The sequence below is a fragment of the Pelophylax lessonae genome, assembly GCF_965119305.1.
Source record: "Pelophylax lessonae genome assembly, chromosome: 5".
NCBI lineage: Eukaryota > Metazoa > Chordata > Amphibia > Anura > Ranidae > Pelophylax > Pelophylax lessonae.
Genome location: NC_138772.1, coordinates 267,293,707 through 267,313,796, shown reverse-complemented (window position 1 = coordinate 267,313,796; position 20,090 = coordinate 267,293,707). Strand labels below are relative to the sequence as shown.

At 42.7% G+C, this 20,090-nt stretch overlaps 1 long non-coding RNA gene across 1 annotated transcript in view; it reads left to right on the top strand.

The window, feature by feature from the left end:
- The window catches only part of LOC309557141, an 891,454-nt gene that overhangs the window by 856 nt on the left and 870,508 nt on the right, over positions 1–20,090 (top strand). The window lies entirely within an intron of this gene.

Here is a 20,090-nt window from a genome sequence, read left to right as displayed (position 1 = left end):
ATTTTTCAAAGACCGCTGCGCAAACACCGTGTGACAAAAAATATTGCAATGACCGACATTTTATTCTCTTTGCTAAAAAAATATATATAATGCTTGGGGGTTCTAAGTAGTTTTCTAAGAAAAAATACTGATTTTAACTTGTAAACAAAAAGTGTACGAAATAGGGCTGGGGCTTAAGTGGTTAAAGTGAATAACTCAACACCAAGTTCACTATATGGACCCCTTATGTATTTATACATGTTGATCATATCCCCCCTTAAACTCCTCTTCTCAAGAGAGAATAAATTCAGTTCCTATAAACTTTTCTCATAGCTGAGGTCCTCCATGCCTCTTATCAGTTTGGTTGTCCTTCTCTGCACTTTCTCCAGTTCCCCGATATCCTTTTTAAGAACTGGTGCCCAAAACTGAACTGCATATTCCAGATGAGGTCCTACTAATGATCTGTACAGGGGCAAAATGATATCTCTCTCTCTGGAGTCCATGCCTCTGTTAATACAAGAAAGGACTTTGCTTGCTTTGGAAACAGCAGCTTGGCATTGCATGCTATTATTAAGCTTATAATCTACCAGAACACCCAGATCGTTCTCCGCTATGGATTCCCCCAGTTCTACTCCACCTAGTATGTATGATGCATGCATATTCTTAGCCCCCAAGTGCATTAATTTTTCATTTATCAACAATAAACCTAATTTGCCACATAGTTGCCCATGAAACAGTGCATTGGGCAACTATGTGCATTGGGCAATAGACCCCAATGTCTCCCCTGCCCTTCACACCATTTAACCAAGCACAGATTGGCTTGGTTAGATGTGTTCCCTGGCTCTACTGGTCAGGAAGTGGTGCATTTAAACCTGGAAGTAACATAACTAACGGATTCATTGTTTGCATGTGAGATTGAGACTAGAGTTGAGCGGACACCTGGATGTCTGTGTTCGGCGGGTTCGGCCGAACTTGAAAAAAAAGTCCGGGTCCGTGTCCCGGACTTTTTCCGAACTTTACCCGGACACCGAACCCCATTGAAGTCAATGGGGACCCGAACTTTCAGGCACTAAAATGGCTCTAAAACACCAATGGAAAGGGCTAGAGTGCTGCAAATGGCAGCAAAACGTAGTTAAGAGCATGGCGAGTGCTCTGCAAACAAATGTGGATAGGGAAATAACTTAAAACAACAAAAAAAAAACAGAAAAATAAAACAATGTTGTTCATCTGTGAAGGACGAGGCCCATATGGAGTAGGAGGGAGGTTGAGGTGGTGGTGGATGTGGCGGTGTCATAGGCGTGCGCACAGGGTGTGCCGGGTGTGCCTGGGCACACCCTAATCACCTAGGGAACATTAGCATTATCGCTCTGTTTGCCAGTGAGGAGATGGGAAAGATCTCCCTCGGACCTGCTCTGCCATAAGAGAAGTGCCACACACTTCTATTTCACTTTGCCAGCAGGGAGAGTAATGTATCGGGGCCATGTACATGTAGGCAAACACATGCATGTGCATTTAAACTTTGGGGTGCACACCCTAATGCAATAGGCTGCGCACACCTATGGGTGGTGTAGGTGAAAGCGGCGGTGGAGGAGGACGAGGTAGCCAACACTGCTTTTTTTCAGTCATTTTAAATGAGGGTACACCCCAAAAGAGTGAGAAAGAGCAAAAATAGAACAATGGCTGGGTAAGGTCAGTATCCATCTCTATTCTGCACAAGGTACGGAAAAGTCCCGTGGGATCCATGCCTGGTTCATTTTAATGAACGTGAGCTTGTCCACATTGTCTTTGGACAGGCGGCTGCGCTTGTCTTTGATAACGCCCCCAGCCGTGCTAAGTACACGTTCAGATAATACACTGGCTGCAGGGCACGCCAGCACCTCCAAGGCGTAAAGGGCAAGCTCAGGCCATGTGCCCAATTTGGAGACCCAGAAGTTGAAGGGGGCAGACCCGTCATTCACTACATGTAGGCGTGTGCACACATACTGCTCCACCATGTTGGTGAAATGCTGCTTCCTGCTAAGACGTTCCATATGAGCTACTGGTACTGCTGTTTGTTGTGGAGTGCTGACAAAGCTTTTCCACATTTCGGCCATGCTTACCCTGCCTTCTGAGGTGCTGGCGGTGCCCTGGTTGCGTTGGCGACCTCTTCCTCCTCCTCCTCCTCTGCCTTGTGCTTCCACTGTGGCCCCGCTGTCAGGTGGGAATGCCAGCAGCATCGCGTCTACCAGCGTGCGCTTGTACTCGCGCATCTTGCGATCGCGCTCCAGTGAGTGAATTAAGGACGGTACGTTGTCCTTGTAACGGGGATCCAGCAGCGTGGCCACCCAGTAATCAGCACAAGTTAGAATGTGGGCAACTCGGTGGTCGTTGTGGAGACACTGCAGCATGTAATCGCTCATGTGTGCCAGGCTGCCCAGAGGCAACGAAAGGCTGTCCTCTGTGGGAGGTGTATCGTCTGTGTCCTCTGTATCCTCCCAGCCACGCACCAGTGATGGCCATGAGCTGGCCTGGGTGCCACCCTGCTGTGAACATGGTTCCATCTCCTCCTCCATCTCCTCCTCCTCATCCTCCTCATCCTCCAGAACTGTGCCCCTGCTGGACAATTGTGTCCCTGGCGTTTGTGTGTGCAGGAACCCACCCTTGGAGCCCCTTGCGAATGACTGCCCTGAAAGCCTTGGAAATGTTACCTCTTCATCCTCCTCCTCCTCATCCTGTGCCACATCCTCTTCCATCATCACCCGAATTGTTTTTTGAAGGAGGCATAGAAGTGGGATAGTTAAGCTGACAACGGCGTCATCGGCACTGGCCATGTGGGTGGAGTACTCAAAACAGCGCAACAAGGCACACAGGTCTCGCATGGAGGCCCAGTTATTGGTGGTGAAGTGGTGCTGTTCCGCAGAGCGACTCACGCGTGCGTGCTGCAGCTGAAACTCCACTATGGCCTGCTGCTGCTCGCACAGTCTTTCCAGCATGTGCAAGGTGGAGTTCCACCTTGTGGGCACGTCACATATGAGGCGGTGAGCGGGAAGGCCGAAGTTACGCTGCAGCGCTGACAGGTGAGCAGCAGTAGGGTGAGAACGCCGAAAGTGCGCTCAGACGGCCCGCACTTTCTGCAGCAGCTCTGACATATCGGGGTAATTTTAAGGAACCTCTGCACCACCAAATTCAGCACAGGCAAGGGATGTGCGTCAAACCGGCTAGGCCCAGAGCTGCTATGAGATTTCGCCCGTTATCGCACACCACTAGGCCGGGCTTGAGGCTCGCTGGCAGCAACCACTAATTTGTCTGCTGTTCCATGCTCCTCCACAACTCCTGCGCGGTGTTTGGTTTTTCCCCCAAACAGGCAAGTTTTAAAACTGCCTGCTGTCATTTACCCCTGGCCGTGCTGAAGTTTGTGGTGAAGGTGTTACGCTGACCGGATGAGGAGGCGGTAGAGGATGAGGAAGCGGAGTAGGAGGAGTTAGGAACAGGAGGCAAACTGAAGCTCCCTGCAATCCTCAGTGGTGGAAGGACATGCGCCAAATTGCTATCCGCCTCAGGCCCATCCGCCACTGCATTTACCCAGTGTGCCGTTAGGGAGATATAATGCCCCTGACCGTGCTTACTGGTCCACGTATCGGTAGTTAGGTGGACCTTGGCACAGATGGCGTTGCGCAGTGCACACCTGATTTTTTCCCCCACTTGGTTGTGCAGGGAAGGGATGGCTTGCCTGGAAAAGTAGTGGCGGCTGGGCACGACGTACTGTGGGACAGTCACCGACATAAGGTTTTTAAAACTGTGCGTCTCCACCAGACGGAATGACAGCATTTCAAAGGCCAAGAATTTTGAAATGCTGGCATTGAGGGCCAGGGATCGCGGGTGGGTAGGGGGGTACTTCCTCTTCCTCTCAAGTGTTTGGGATATGGAAAGCTGAACGCTTCCACGGGACATTGTGGAGATGGTTGGTGACCCAGGTTGTGGTGTTGCTGACAGATCGTCTGTTTGCGGGGTGGCAGGTGCCGGTATCACTACAGATGTGGATGGAGAGGCCGAGACTGCAGCAGAAGAGGAAGCAGGAGGAGCCAGAGACCTTTCTTGGTTTTGAAGGTGTCTACTCCACTGCAGCTCGTGCTTTGCACTTAGATGCCTGATCATGCAGGTTGTGCTCAGGTTGAGAAGGTTTATGCCTCGCTTCAGGCTCTGATTGCACAGGGTGCAAACCACTCGTTTCCTGTCATCAGCACATTTTCTGAAGAACTTCCACGCTAGAGAACTCCTTTGAGCTGGCTTTGGTGCGCTCGTTCCCTTGCTGCGTTGGAACGCAGACACTACGCAGTAGCAGGCGTAGTGTCTAGGGCACGGCCGCTCCGCTTCTGCACCCTGCTCCCTCTTCTGCTGTGCTGGTGGCTCTGTGCGACCACCGCCTCTTCCTCCAAACTACTCAGGTCACCTGCATGACCTTCATTCCATGTGGGGTTGAGGACCTCATCGTCCTCCACATCATCTTCCACCCAGTCTTCACCCCTGCCCTCCTTGTCGGTCTCCACAATTCTGAATGCCGCAGCAGTTGGCACCTGCGTTTCGTCATCATCGGAGACGTGCTGCGATGGTCCTTGCATGTACTCATCTTGAGAAATAAGTGGTTGGGCATCACTGCACTCAATCTCTTCCACTTCTGACGCAGGGCTAGGTGGATGGCCCTGGGAAACCCTGCTGACAGAGTCCTCAAAAAGAAGAAGAGACTGCTGTATGACTTGGGGCTCAGACTGCTTGCCTGATTTGCAAGGGGGTGAGGTGAAAGACGGTTGGACATTGGCTGCAGGTGCCAACTCTGACCTTTCTGCAGTAGACTGGGGACTGGGTGGGAGACAATGTGAAGGAACTGGAGGCACTGTCAGCAACCCAATCTACTATCACCTGTACTTCTTCTGGCCTCATCACTTCTAGAGGCGCATTATGCCCTACCAAATACTGCTGCAGGTTCTGTCGCCTACTCACACTTGAGGAAGGTGTTTCACTTGTGCGTGTAGCTGGCACAGATCAACCACGTCCTCTCCTTGCAACAGGAGCTCTACCAGCGACCCAGCACCACGACCCAGGCCACGGCCCCTATTTGACGATCTCCTCATATTTCTGTAATTTATGATCTTGCCCTAGAAAGGTGTTTATTGAATAGCGGAACAAAAAAACAACAGTATCGCACGGGTGTATCTCACAGTCAAATATGCAAACTATGCCACAATTTAATTTTTTTTTACCCCAAAAGGGTGTATATTGAATAGCGGAATAGAAAAAAGGATAAAAAAACGGTGTATCTCACACGTACAAACACAGACTAGGCCCCGATTAAAATTTTTTGTACCCTAAAGGGAGGATGAGGAAGAGGAGTAGGAGGAGTTTGGAACAGGAGGCAAACTGAAGCGCCCTGCAATCCTTGGCGGTTGAAGGAGATGCGCCAAACAAATTTAAAAGGTGTATCTCACACGTACCGATACAGACTATGCCGTAATTTAATTTTTTACACTCCAAAAGGGTGTATATTGAATAGCGGAATAGGAAAAATTTTATAATACGGTGTATCTCACACGTACAAACACAGACTAGGCCCCGATTACAATTTTTTGTACCCTAAAGGCAGGATGAGGAAGAGGAGTAGGAGGAGTTGGGAACAGGAGGCAAACTGAAGCGCCCTGCCATCCTCGGCGGTGGAAGGAGATGCGCCAAACAAATTTATAAAGGTGTATCTCACATGCACCGATACAGACTATGCCGTAATTTAATTTTTTACACTCAAACAGGGTGTATATTGAATAGCGGAACAGGAAAAATTTTACAAAACGGTGGTGTATCTCACACGTACAAACCCAGACTAGGCCCCGATTACTATTTTTTGTACCCCCAAAGGCAGGATGAGGAGTAGGAGGAGTTCGGAACAGGCAGGAGGCACCCTGAAGCACCCTGCAATCCTCGGCGGTATGAGATGCGCCCCAAAAATTGCAAAGGTGTATCGCACACGTACCGACACAGACTATCCCACAATCTAATTGTTTTTACTCCAAAGGTGTAGATTGAATAGTGGAATAGAAAATATGATATCAAAAGGTGTATGTATCTCACACGTACCGACACAGACTATCCCACAATTTAATTGTTTTTACCCCAAAGGTGTAGATTAAATAGCGGAATAGAAAATATTATCAAAAGGTGTATGTATCTCACACGTACAGAACCAGACTAGGCCCCGATTACTATTTTTTGTACCCCCAAAGGCAGTATGTGGAGTAGGAGGAGTTCGGAACAGGCAGGAGGCACACTGAAGCACCCTGCAATCCTCGGCGGTATGAGATGCGCCCCAAAAATTGGAAAGGTGTATCTCATACGTACCGATACAGACTATCCCGCAATTTAATTGTTTTTACCCCAAGGGTGTAGATTGAATAGCGGAATAGAAAATATGATATAAAATTGGTGATTTATCAATAGCACATGTGAACAGCAGTGTCTTATATCAGTCAGCTCTGCTGCAGGCTATGGAGGGGAAAAAAAAGAAAATTCCCCTTTTAAGTTTGTAATTTTTAACTAGATTAGTACAGACTATGCCACAATTTAATTTTTTTACTCCAAAGGTGTAGATTGAATAGCGGAATAGAAATATGATATCAAAAGGTGTATGTATCTCACACTTACCGACACAGACTATCCCGCAATTTAATTGTTTTTACCCTAAAGGTGTAGATTGAATAGCGGAATAGAAAATATGATATCAAAAGGTGTATGTATCTCACACGTAGAGACCCAGACTAGGCCCAAATTACTATTTTTTGTACCCCCCAAAGGCAGGATGAGGAGTAGGAGGAGTTCGGAACAGGCAGGAGGCACACTGAAGCACCCTCAAATCCTCGGCAGTATGAGATGCGCCCCAAAAATTGGAAAGGTGTATCTCACACGTACCGATACAGACTATCCCGCAATTTAATTGTTTTTACTCCAAAGGTGTAGATTGAATAGCGGAATAGAAAATATGATATCAAAAGGTGTATGTATCTCACACGTACCGACACAGACTATCCCACAATTTAATTGTTTTTACTCCAAAGGTGTAGATTGAATAGTGGAATAGAAAATATGATATCAAAAGGTGTATGTATCTCACACGTACCGACACAGACTATCCCACAATTTAATTGTTTTTACCCCAAAGGTGTAGATTAAATAGCGGAATAGAAAATATGATATCAAAAGGTGTATGTATCTCACACGTACAGAACCAGACTAGGCCCCGATTACTATTTTTTGTATCCCCAAAGACAGGATGAGGAGTAGGAGGAGTTCGGAACAGGCAGGAGGCACACTGAAGCACCGTGCAATCCTCGGCAGTATGAGATGCGCCCCAAAAATTGGAAAGGTGTATCTCACACGTACCGACACAGACTATCCTGCAATTTAATTGTTTTTACTCCAAAGGTGTAGATTGAATAGCGGAATAGAAAATATGATATCAAAAGGTGTATGTATCTCACACTTACCAACACAGACTATCCCGCAATTTAATTGTTTTTACCCTAAAGGTGTAGATTGAATAGCGGAATAGAAAATATGATATCAAAAGGTGTATGTATCTCACACGTAGAGACCCAGACTAGGCCCAAATTACTATTTTTTGTACCCCCCAAAGGCAGGATGAGGAGTAGGAGGAGTTCGGAACAGGCAGGAGGCACACTGAAGCACCCTCAAATCCTCGGCAGTATGAGATGCGCCCCAAAAATTGGAAAGGTGTATCTCACACGTACCGATACAGACTATCCCGCAATTTAATTGTTTTTACTCCAAAGGTGTAGATTGAATAGCGGAATAGAAAATATGATATCAAAAGGTGTATGTATCTCACACGTACCGACACAGACTATCCCACAATTTAATTGTTTTTACTCCAAAGGTGTAGATTGAATAGTGGAATAGAAAATATGATATCAAAAGGTGTATGTATCTCACACGTACCGACACAGACTATCCCACAATTTAATTGTTTTTACCCCAAAGGTGTAGATTAAATAGCGGAATAGAAAATATGATATCAAAAGGTGTATGTATCTCACACGTACAGAACCAGACTAGGCCCCGATTACTATTTTTTGTATCCCCAAAGACAGGATGAGGAGTAGGAGGAGTTCGGAACAGGCAGGAGGCACACTGAAGCACCGTGCAATCCTCGGCAGTATGAGATGCGCCCCAAAAATTGGAAAGGTGTATCTCACACGTACCGACACAGACTATCCTGCAATTTAATTGTTTTTACTCCAAAGGTGTAGATTGAATAGCGGAATAGAAAATATGATATCAAAAGGTGTATGTTTCTCACACGTACCGACACAGACTATTTCGCAATTTAATTGTTTTTACCCCAAAGGTGTAGATTGAATAGCGGAATAGAAAATATGATATCAAAAGGTGTATGTATCTCACACATAGAGACCCAGACTAGGCCCAAATTACTATTTTTTGTACCCCCAAAGGCAGGGTGAGGAGTAGGAGGAGTTCGGAACAGGCAGGAGGCACACTGAAGCACCCTCAAATCCTCGGCAGTGTGAGATGCGGCCCAAAAATTGGAAAGGTGTATCTCACACGTACCGATACAGACTATCCCGCAATTTAATTGTTTTTACCCCAAGGGTGTAGATTGAATAGCGGAATAGAAAATATGATATAAAATTGGTGATTTATCAATAGCACATGTGAACAGCAGTGTCTTATATCAGTCAGCTCTGCTGCAGGCTATGGAGGGGAAAAAAAAGAAAATTCCCCTTTTAAGTTTGTAATTTTTAACTAGATTAGTACAGACTATGCCACAATTTAATTTTTTTAACCCAAGGGTGTATATTGAATAGTGGAATAGAAAAAAGTGTATAACTTTTGAAATCACTCAATAATAGCACATGTGAACACAGCAGTGTATTATCACAGTCAGCACAGCAGCACTGAAGGAAAAACGCTGCACACAACTGACTGATAAAAAATACTTTTTTTTCCCTCCTCCTCAGCGGGCAAAAAGATTGTGTTCACACCACCCCACACACAGCAAAATCGATGTGGACCACTGACCCTGCCTATCTCCAGACTCTCCCTAAAAGGATCGATAAGATTGGTCACTGCCGGCACTGCACTGGCACTGCAAAACCCCCCCACACAGCAAAATCAATTGTAGAACACTGACCCTGCCTATCTCCAGCCTCTCCCTAAAAGGATCAATAAGATCGGTCACTGCCGGCACTGCAAACCCCCCCCACACAGCAAAATCGATTGTAAAACACTGACCCTGCCTATCTCCAGCCTCTCCCTAAAAGGATCGATAAGATCGGTCACTGCCGGCACTGCAAACCCCCCCCACACAGCAAAATCGATTGTAGAACACTGACCCTGCCTATCTCCAGCCTCGCCCTAAAATGCCCTAACAACTTGCCCTGCCTGCAGCACTCTGACCTCCCCCTGATTCTGAATTCTTTTCGGACACAATATAATTCATGACTGTCTGTCCCTAATCAGCAGCCAGCACGTATGATGTGTGCTCTGTCCCTGTACTACAGCAGAATGACGCAGCGGCGCTCGGTCTCGAACTTATAAAGACTTGGTCACATGCTTCAGATGGCCAATCACAGCTACTAATACATTTGTAGGCATGGCTGGGATGGCTTAAGGCACACCAGTTAAACGCTTGTTGATTGGCTGTTGAAAGCCCGCCATTAAAAGCGCGCCAATACATACAAACCCGGAAATAAAATGACCGAACACGTTTTTTTTACCCGAACATACAGTAAAGTTTTCGGGTCCGTGTTCGGGTAACAAAAATCCAATTATTCGGTACGAACACGAATAATACAGTCCGTGTTCGCTCAACACTAATTGAGACATGTATTTACCTCAGTCTCACTGCAATTTCTATCCCCTAGCATCGGGCATCGGAAAAAGCGGGAGAGCCCTGGAACCATAGGAGGAAGGGTGCGCTGGTGGGGTGAGGGGGAGGCACCTCACTGCCGCCTCTGTGAAAGTGATCACCAGCTATGGAGCTCCTGCATTACTTTCACTTTGAAGCTGGCTGAACCCAATTAGTGTTACTAAATAGGGATGATCGAACGGTTCGGGTCGACCATCGGTTCGGCCCGAACATTGGGTGTTCGAGCTTCGGCCGAATTTAGTACTTTTTGCCCAAAAAGTTCGGAATTCGGCAACCAGAACCGACCAAAATGCAATGCTTCAGGAAATGGGCTTTAAAAGCCCGTGATTGGACCAGAACCATTAGCAAAAGCCAATTGAGGGGGCAGGAGAATGCTAGGAATGTGAGTGGAGTGACTAGGGGGTCCCTAGACCAATCATTAGTGAATACGCCCCCCAGTATATAAGATCGCCCCCGCCATATTCCTAGCATTGTTATACTGGACATGGAAGAGAGTGGAAGCAGTTCTGTTAATTTTACTTTAAAAGTGTCATTTAGCTATTTATTAGTGTGAGGAAAGGGATATCTAGTGTAGTTAGAGTGCTCCCTTACACTTAAGTTAGCTTCAAAAATTTAGTTTCTGTAGAGAAAGTGTTAAGTGTAAGGGGACCGTAGTGTAGTGTAGGGTTAACTGGCAGTGACTGCTATGGCAGGGTGACAAAACCCTTCCATAGCAGGGTGACCGCTATAGAGAAATGATCATTTCTCTGAGTTGCTTCGGGACAGGAATATGGCTTCTCACCAGCCAAGCATTTTTTATGCTGCAGGGGCTGCCACTGCCAGTGCTTTTTTGAGGACATGTTTGATGTCAGACATGACATCTGAACATGTGTATAGGGGGTATATATACACATATATGTCTGTATATATATCCCTAGACATATATAGGTGTGATAGTAGCAGAAATAAATGCTTGCGCTAATTAAATCATTTACAGTAATATATTTCTGCTACTATCACAGCTATATGTGGCTAGGTGTCTATATACATATAATTATGTGTGTATATATACCACTATACACAAGTTCAGATGTTTTGCCTGCCTCAAAAGAACCCAAAAAAATGCCAAAAAAACGCTAGCGTCAAAAAAAAATGCCCAGGTGTGTTTTTGCTGGCATTTTTTGGGGGGTTTTGGAGGCAGGCAAAACATCTGAACTTGTATATAGTGGTGTATATACACACATCCATATATTTATATACACACCTAGACATATATAGGTGTGATAGTAGCAGAAATATATGCTTGCGCTAATGAAATCATTTACAGTAATATATTTCTGCTACTATCACACCTATATATGGCTAGGTGTCTATATACATATAATTATGTGTGTATATATACCACTATACACAAGTTCAGATGTTTTGCCTGCCTCAAAAGAACCCAAAAAAATGCCAAAAAAACGCTAGCGTCAAAAAAAAAATGCCCAGGTGTGTTTTTGCTGGCATTTTTTGGGGGGTTTTGGAGGCAGGCAAAACATCTGAACTTGTGCACAGTACCACTATACACAAGTTCAGATGTTTTTCCTGACTGCAAAGAACCCAAAAAAATGCCTGCTATTAAACCGGCAAGGTGTTACAGCAGAGAAGCCATACTCCTGTGCTGAAAGTTTTCTAATACAAACAATCCTTTTTTTTTTATGGTTCTGGACATGCTACAGAGCACAGGTACACCTTTTAGACCCCCCAGACACAAAATCACACAAAAAAAGTTCTTAAAAATTGTCATTTTTGATAAAAAAGCCAATTATTGAAAAAATTAAAAAAAACAGAGAATTTTTTATTTTTACTTTGGATTTTGTATCTGGGGGGTCTAAAAAGTGTACATGTGAAGTTTCAGCTCTGTAGCATGTCCAGAACCATAAAAAAAAAGATTGTTTGTATTAGAACACTTTCAGATCACCAATATGGCTTCTCGGTTTCCACACCTTGCCGGTTTAATAGCAGGCATTTTTTTTGGGTTCTTTGCAGTCAGGAAAAACATCTGAACTTGTGTATAGTGGTACTGTGCACAAGTTCTGATGTTTTGCCTGCCTCCAAAAACTCCCAAAAAATGCCAGCAAAAACACACCTGGGCATTTTTTTTTGACGCTAGCGTTTTTTGGCATTTTTTTGGGGTTCTTTTGAGGCAGGCAAAACATCTGAACTTGTGTATAGTGGTATATATACACACATAATTATATGTATATAGACACCTAGCCATATATAGGTGTGATAGTAGCAGAAATATATTACTGTAAATGATTTAATTAGCGCAAGCATATATTTCTGCTACTATCACACCTATATATGTCTAGGTGTGTATATAAATATATGTATGTGTGTATATACACCACTATACACAAGTTCAGATGTTTTGCCTGCCTCAAAAGAACCCCAAAAAATGCCAAAAGAAACGCTAGCGTCAAAAAAAAAAAAAAATGCCCAGGTGTGTTTTTGCTGGCATTTTTTGGGGGTTTTTGGAGGCAGGCAAAACATCAGAACTTGTGCACAGTACCACTATACACAAGTTCAGATGTTTTTCCTGACTGCAAAGAACCCAAAAAAATGCCTGCTATTAAACCGTCAAGGTGTTACAGCAGCGAAGCCAACCTCCTGTGCTGAAAGTTTTCTAATACATACAATCTTTTTTTTATGGTTCTGGACATGCTACAGAGCTGAAACTTCACATGTACACTTTTTAGACCCCCCAGATACTAAATCCAAAGTAAAAATAAAAAAATCTCTTTTTTTTTTAATTTTTCAATAATTGGCTTTTTTATCAAAAATGACAATTTTTAAGAACTTTTTTTGTGTGATTTTGTGTCTGGGGGGGGGGGGGTCTAAAAGGTGTACCTGTGAAGTTTCAGCTCTGTAGCATGTCCAGAACCAGAAAAAAAGATCATATAGGTGTTAAAGGAGGGTCCCACATCCCTGTTCTACTGAAAAATTATCTTTTTTTTTTCATGGTTCTGGACATGCTACAGAGCTGAAACTTCACATGTACACTTTTTAGACCCCCCAGATACTAAATCCAAAGTCAAAATAAAAAAATCTCTCTTTTTTTCTTTTTTTTCAATAATTGGCTTTTTTTATCAAAAATGACAATTTTTAAGAACTTTTTTTGTGTGATTAATAGTTAATGGGGCATGACCCAGAACCCTAGGCACTTTTTAGGGGCATTTATTGGGTTTTAGGGCTTAAAAATGGTGTTTTTTGATTACCGAAGTTCGGGTCCCATTGATTTCAATGGGGTTCTGAAATCCGGGCCGAACTTTCGGGAAGTTCGGATGTTCTGGCCGAACCGAACCTTTTCAAAAGTTCGATCATCCCTATTACTAAACCCACAACAGTAAAATCAGTGTGTATATGCAGTAAAGCATGTTTGTTATACTAACTGTGGAACCTAAGGGGTTAATCCTCTGCATTGTGTATAAAGCCTGTGTTCCTGTCTCTCTGATCCTTCTCTTCTTTAACTGACTCCAACCCATCTCCTGATAGAACAGAGCATTAGAAATCAGGCTGCACATGCTCAGTTTGGTGTGTATTGCTAGAGAGTTTTTTTTTCTTGGGAGAGTGCATTTGATCAGCACAGGGCCAATCAGCACTGTCCAGACAGAGGGTCAGGGAAGAATGAAACTCCTCCTACAAGCTTTAGCCAGTGCTTGGCTGAACACTAATAGAAGTCACACGACTGCTCTAACTGCTTATGAGAAAAGGTATTTAGCAGTTCATATTTACTAAAATAGTTGCATTTCCATATTCTGTGTACTGTGAGAGACCAGATCTAAATAATGCAGGATCCTGGGTTTAGTAACACTTTAAGCTGATGGTTGCTATTGCAGCCATCAGCTTGTGATTAAAGATTCTCTCTTCGGACATAAATAGTACGTCCAAAGAGCTAAACTGGTTAACCTGACCTTCATGTAAATAGAGAAATATGGTTTTTGACTTTTGTTATAACTTAAAAAACACTAGCTACATGTTTATAACTTAAATATTATAATTTGCACTGCTTTGCACTGAAAACTGCCATTTTATGTACTTTTTTGAAGTGTCAGAAAAAATTTGGCTCTGTCATGTAAATGTCATGATTTTTGAAAATTGGTGCTGTTTGTTTGGGTGTCCTGTCAGTAAAAATTCGGGGGGTTGGCAACACTACCAGCAATAATGTTGGTATCCCCCCAGATGCATGCCCAGCAGCTGGCTTCAGCTTCTCAATGAACTGCTGAGAGCCTGAGCCAGCCACTCTCTCCCCCTCCACATCCTTGCTCTTCAGTGAGCACTGGAGGGGCAGAGCACAGAGCGGTGAGTGACAGTCCCCCTTCTTTGCTCAGAGCAGACCCGAGAACTGAGTTATCAGTCATCTTTGATCACTCAGTTCTTAGTGTAGAGGCGGCAGGGGACAGCTGCAGTTTGGATCAGTGCTGAAGCCATCTTGGTGAGTATATTCATATTGTTTGAATCAATTCACCTTTTCTGTCCATAAATTGAATTTTAAATCACTGTATGTGGGAAGTAATATTTAACCACCTCAATATCAGACACTTTCACCCCTATCCTGTCCAAGCCAAACTTCAGATTTCAGCTCTGTTACAATTTAAATGACAATTTCTCAGTCATGCAACATTGTACCCCAATTTACATTTTTTAAATATATTTTTTATACAGATCGAGCATTCTTTTACTCGTATTTAATCACCACTGGGTTTTTTTTTTTTGCTAAGTAAAGGAAAGAAGACCAAAATTAGAAAATGTTTTTTTCTTTATTTTTGTTATAAATAACAAAATAAATTATCTTTCATAATAAATTTAGGCCAAGTTGTATTCTGCTACATATCTTTGATGAAAACAACCCAGATCAGAGTATTTTTTATTATTTTTAGATTATTTAGTCTTTAGGAAAGTTATAGAGTCTACAAATTATGGTATATCTGCAAATTGATCAGTCCTGATGTACTGATGGCCTATTTAATTTCTTGAGGCCCGAAAATGCCACGACAGTACAAATATCCCACAAATGACCCCTTTTTGAAAAGTAGACAGTCCAAGCTAAGTTAAGTTACAATTTCTTGGAAAATGAAGAAAAAAAATAATAATATATATATGAGGGACTTCAACTATCCTAATATTGACTAAATAGAAGGAACAGCTCTCTTTTTAAAGGCCCGTCATTAACTAAATGTCTTAAAGGACAACGTCATGTCCCAATTGGTGGATTCCCCGACTAGAAAGAATACATTGCTATATCTAATAATTACCAACGATTCAGATCTGATCACATATGTGAAAATATGGGACAACTTGGGATCTAGCGATCACAGGGTGATCACATTTAGAGAAAATCATAGGAAAGGAGGCATGAGTGTAGTACAAAAACATTCAATTTCAAAATAGGCCGGTCAGCCTAACATCAGTAGTCTGCAAAATTTTGGAGGGGATGATAAGGGACCACATACAAGACTTTAGTAATGAAAATGGTATTATAAGTAGAAATCAGCATGGATTCATGAAAAATCGTTCGTGCCAAACCAATCTGTTAACCTTCTACGATGAAGTGAGCTGCCACCTAGATAAAGGTAAGCCTGTGGATGTGGTGTATCTGGACTTCGCAAAGGCCTTTGACACCGTTCCTCACAAACGCTTACTGTACAAACTAAGGAAGGTAGGTATGGATCATAAGGTGAGTACCTGGATAGAGACCTGGCTCCAGGGGAGAGTCCAGAGGGTGGTGATTAATGGGGAGTACTCGGATTGGGCGGGTGTGGAAAGTGGGGTCCCCCAGGGTTCTGTCCTGGGACCAATCCTGTTTAATTTATTCATAAATGATCTAGAGGAGGGGATATCTAGTACAATCTCAGTATTTGCAGATGATACTAAATTAGGCATGCCAATATCTTCTATGCAGGATGTGGAAATCTTGCAAGCAGACCTGAACAAAATAACGGGGTGGGCAACCACATGGCAGATGAGGTTTAATGTAGAAAAATGTAAAGTAATGCACTTGGGTGCCAGAAACCAGAAAGCAAGCTATTCACTAGGGGGTGAACCTCTGGGTGAGTCTAGGATGGAAAAGGACTTGGGGGTACTGGTAGACAACAGGCTTGGCAGTGGCATGCAATGCCAAGCCGCCGCAAGCAAAGCCAACAGAATACTGGGATGTATAAAAAGGGGGATTCACTCCAGAAATAAAGAGATTATTCTCCCGCTCTACAAGACTCTGGTCCGGCCACATCTGGAGTATGCTGTCCAGTTCTGGGCACCGGTCCGCAGGAAGGATGTGCTGGAACTGGAGAAAGTCCAGAGGAGGGCAACAAAAATAATTAGGGGAATGGAGGACATCGGCTATGAGGAAAGACTACAAGCACTGAACCTATTCTCTCTGGAGAAGAGACGATTGAGGGGGGATATGATATCAATGTACAAATACTGTACTGGCGACCCTAGCATAAGGAACAAACTATTCAGAGAAAGGGAATACAATAAGACACGTGGCCACTCACTAAAACTTGAGGAAAGGCGGTTTAACCTTAAAGTGCGTAAGGGGTTCTTCACTGTAAGAGCGGTAAGGATGTGGAATTCTCTTCCACAAGCAGTCGTATCAGCGGGGAGCATAGATAGTTTCAAAAAACTATTAGATGTACACCTTAAAGACCACAACATACAGGGGTACACAATGTACGGTTAAAAGCAAACACACACGCATCATGGGTTGAACTGGATGGACTTGTGTCTTTTTTCAACCTCACTAACTATGTAACTATGTAACTATGTAACTATGTAAGCCAGCTTTTCTGAAAACTGCGCTCAATACTACAAGACATTTTTTTTCCTTTTACATTGCAGTTTCAGTGAGAAAAAAACCCCCCACAATATGAATAATATACACATAGATGTATCCCCGAACACAATTGTGGAATACAAGACTATCCAAATTTTAAGTGGAATTCTGGATTCTACTAAGTGTTGAGGTAAAAAAAAAGAACAAAAAGATACATTATATATATATATATATATATATATATATATATATAGATACATATACATATATATATATATATATATTTTTTTTTTTCTTTTTTCTTCTTTTTTTCTTTCTTTGTATATATATATATATATATATATATATATATATATATATATATATATATATATATATATATAGTATTTCGGTAAATGATACCCTTGGTAATCATTAAGTAGATATCATATCTGTATGCAACTGATTTTTCATAATGGAATTTCTTTGTCTATTGTAATTTTAAGCTTTGTTTTATCTATATTTGAAAACCTTAATAAAACAAAATTAAAACAAGACGTTAATTGGGACCAAATCCTGGAAACATTGAACATGGAGGAAAAATGGGAAAGGTTTAGGAACATATTAAATAAAGGTAGTGAATTCCAATGGGCAATACATTTAGAACAGCAAAGGTTAAACCTGGATGGCTAAACTAAGTCTAATTAAAGAAAAACAAAAAGGCCTTTAAAAAATAGAAAGGGGATGGGTCATTGTCAGCATTCCAACACTACAAGGAATGCAATAAAAAGTGTAAGAATGCAGTCAGGGTGGCTAAAAAAGACTATGAGAGACACATAGCGTAGGAGAGTAAAATATTTTTTTTTTATATATTAACAGCAAAAAAGCGAGGTCAGAGCATATTGGCCACATAAAGGATGATGATTTCAGATGACAAGCAGAAGGCAACTGTACTAAAGGCTTTCTTATTCTCAGTTTTTACACATGAAAAAAGAGGTATAACGACCATGACTGTATTGTTACTAACACGTCACAGGATGTACTCTTGTGGCTTACAGAAGCCTCTGTCCAGAAAAGACTAGAAAAGCTTAACATAAATATATCACCAGGGCCGGATGGCTTACACCAAAGAGTCCTCAAAGAACTCAGTTAGGTTATAGCCAGACCATTATTCCTAATCTTATGGACAGAATATTGACAGGAATGATTGGAGGAATCAAAAAGAACAAAAAAGGGCGCACCGACCTAGCGCATTATCCTCAATAAAAGGCTTTATTTAAATAACATAAAAAATGGCTACTCACAGACGTAGATAAAAGTAAAGCATATCAAGCTGGATTGCTCGAAAGTCCGTGTTTTAGTCCATATGGTTGTCCATGATGAGATGACTGACGCGTTTCGAGGCCTAGCCTCTTCCTCAGAGCCACCTGAGTGGCTCTGAGGAAGAGGCTAGGCCTCGAAACGCGTCAGTCATCTCATCATGGACAACCATATGGACTAAAACACGGACTTTCGAGCAATCCAGCTTGATATGCTTTACTTTTATCTACGTCTGTGAGTAGCCATTTTTTATGTTATTTAAATAAAGCCTTTTATTGAGGATAATGCGCTAGGTCGGTGCGCCCTTTTTTGTTCTTTTTGCTTCTAGTATTGGTGGACTACCCCAGTCCGATAAGGGCAGCAAGATCCTAGCCATCTGAGAAGCCAGTTGTCAGTCCCGTGAAGTGTGTGGCCAAGGGACCTGGATACCAAGCGCAGGAGAAGGGTGGTTACACCTTATGATTGGAGGAATCAGCTGATTGGAGAAAAGCCCATGTGGTATTAATAATTAAAAAAATGGCAGAGACATATACCTGGAAACTACAGGCCAGTCACAAACATCAATAGTATGTTTTGGAGAGGATGATAAGGGACTATATACAATGAAAACAGTATCATTAGAAGTAATCAGCTTGGGTTTTCATGAAGGGTCATTCCTGCCTGAACAATCTGTTAACATTCTACTAAGGAAGTGAGTTGCCATTTGGATAAGGGAAGGTCTGTGGATGTGGTGTATCTGGATTTTGCAAAAACATTTATAGAAAATGGATTTCGGATCCAGTGGTTAGACTGGGTATTGCCAACATTCCTGGGTAACAGAACAAAAGAAAAAATCCCCCTAGGGTATGGGACTTTAATGGCAATAACCAGACCTTGAGTAGTGAGTATATTTCAACAAATTTATTATTATACAAACAAGTTATGAAAATTCATTTCAAAAGAATAACAATATATAAACAACACTTTAAAATAACAAGTGGCCATATGTTACGTCTCTTGGACTGGAGGTGGCTGAGACTTCCAGAGAGGACCAGACGCGTTTCGGTCAATCGCCTTTTTCAGCGGTCAAATAGGAACAGATCTCAGACTAAGGGTATGAAAGGTAGCAATCAGTAACAAACAATGATGATTTATCAACCATATCTACATAGAAAATTGTACAGCGAAAAATACAAAGTGTTTACTGTAACATAGCTATAGCTTCAGTATATTTGTTCACAGTACAACTGTTGTATGTCTATATACGTACCACATAAAATAGTCCTGGACGGGTAAAGCCACAATTATTAAAAGCAGGCAGGTCACACCTGCATCCTAAAGACATGCTGTGCTCTTGACAAAGTCACCTAGCACTCTGCCACGGTAGAGGGTATGCAAGAGACTTTTCCACAGTGAGGAGAAAGGCAGAGGGACACAGAGGTCAGCAGGGGCTGTAAAACAGCGTAAAGTGGTTACACAGCAGGGATGGCCGCGCCTAGCCAAAAGGCTCCCACAAGGATCCCAGGGATCAGTCCAAGAAGGAGGCGTTTAAAAGAAAAAGAGGGGGAGGAATGAAAGATGTCTATCCTGGTATGAAAAAGGGTGGACAGAGTGTCTCCACAGTGGATAATTGTCAACTGTAAGGATACGTACTGTATTGTATATATCACCCTATTGAAATCCCAATGGATGTAGATTGTGTAGGAGTATTATGGTTGAAGAGTCCCTGGAAAGAGAATTCATTGGAGAAAACCAAATGTTGAGTGAATTGGATGCATACTCAACCAACAAACGAAGATGTATATTTAGGAGTGTTAGGGATACAGTAAGCCTCCAGGTGGAATAGATAAAAGAAAAGCCCATGTGGTATTAATAATTAAGAAAATGGCAGAGACATATACCTGGAAACTACAGGCCAGTCACAAACATCAATAGTATGTTTTGGAGAGGATGATAAGGAACTATATACAATGAAAACAGTATCATTAGAAGTAATCAGCATGGGTTTTCATGAAGGGTCATTCCTGCCAGAACAATCTGTTAACATTCTACTAAGGAACTGAGTTGCCATTTGGATAAGGGAAGGTCTGTGGATGTGGTGTATCT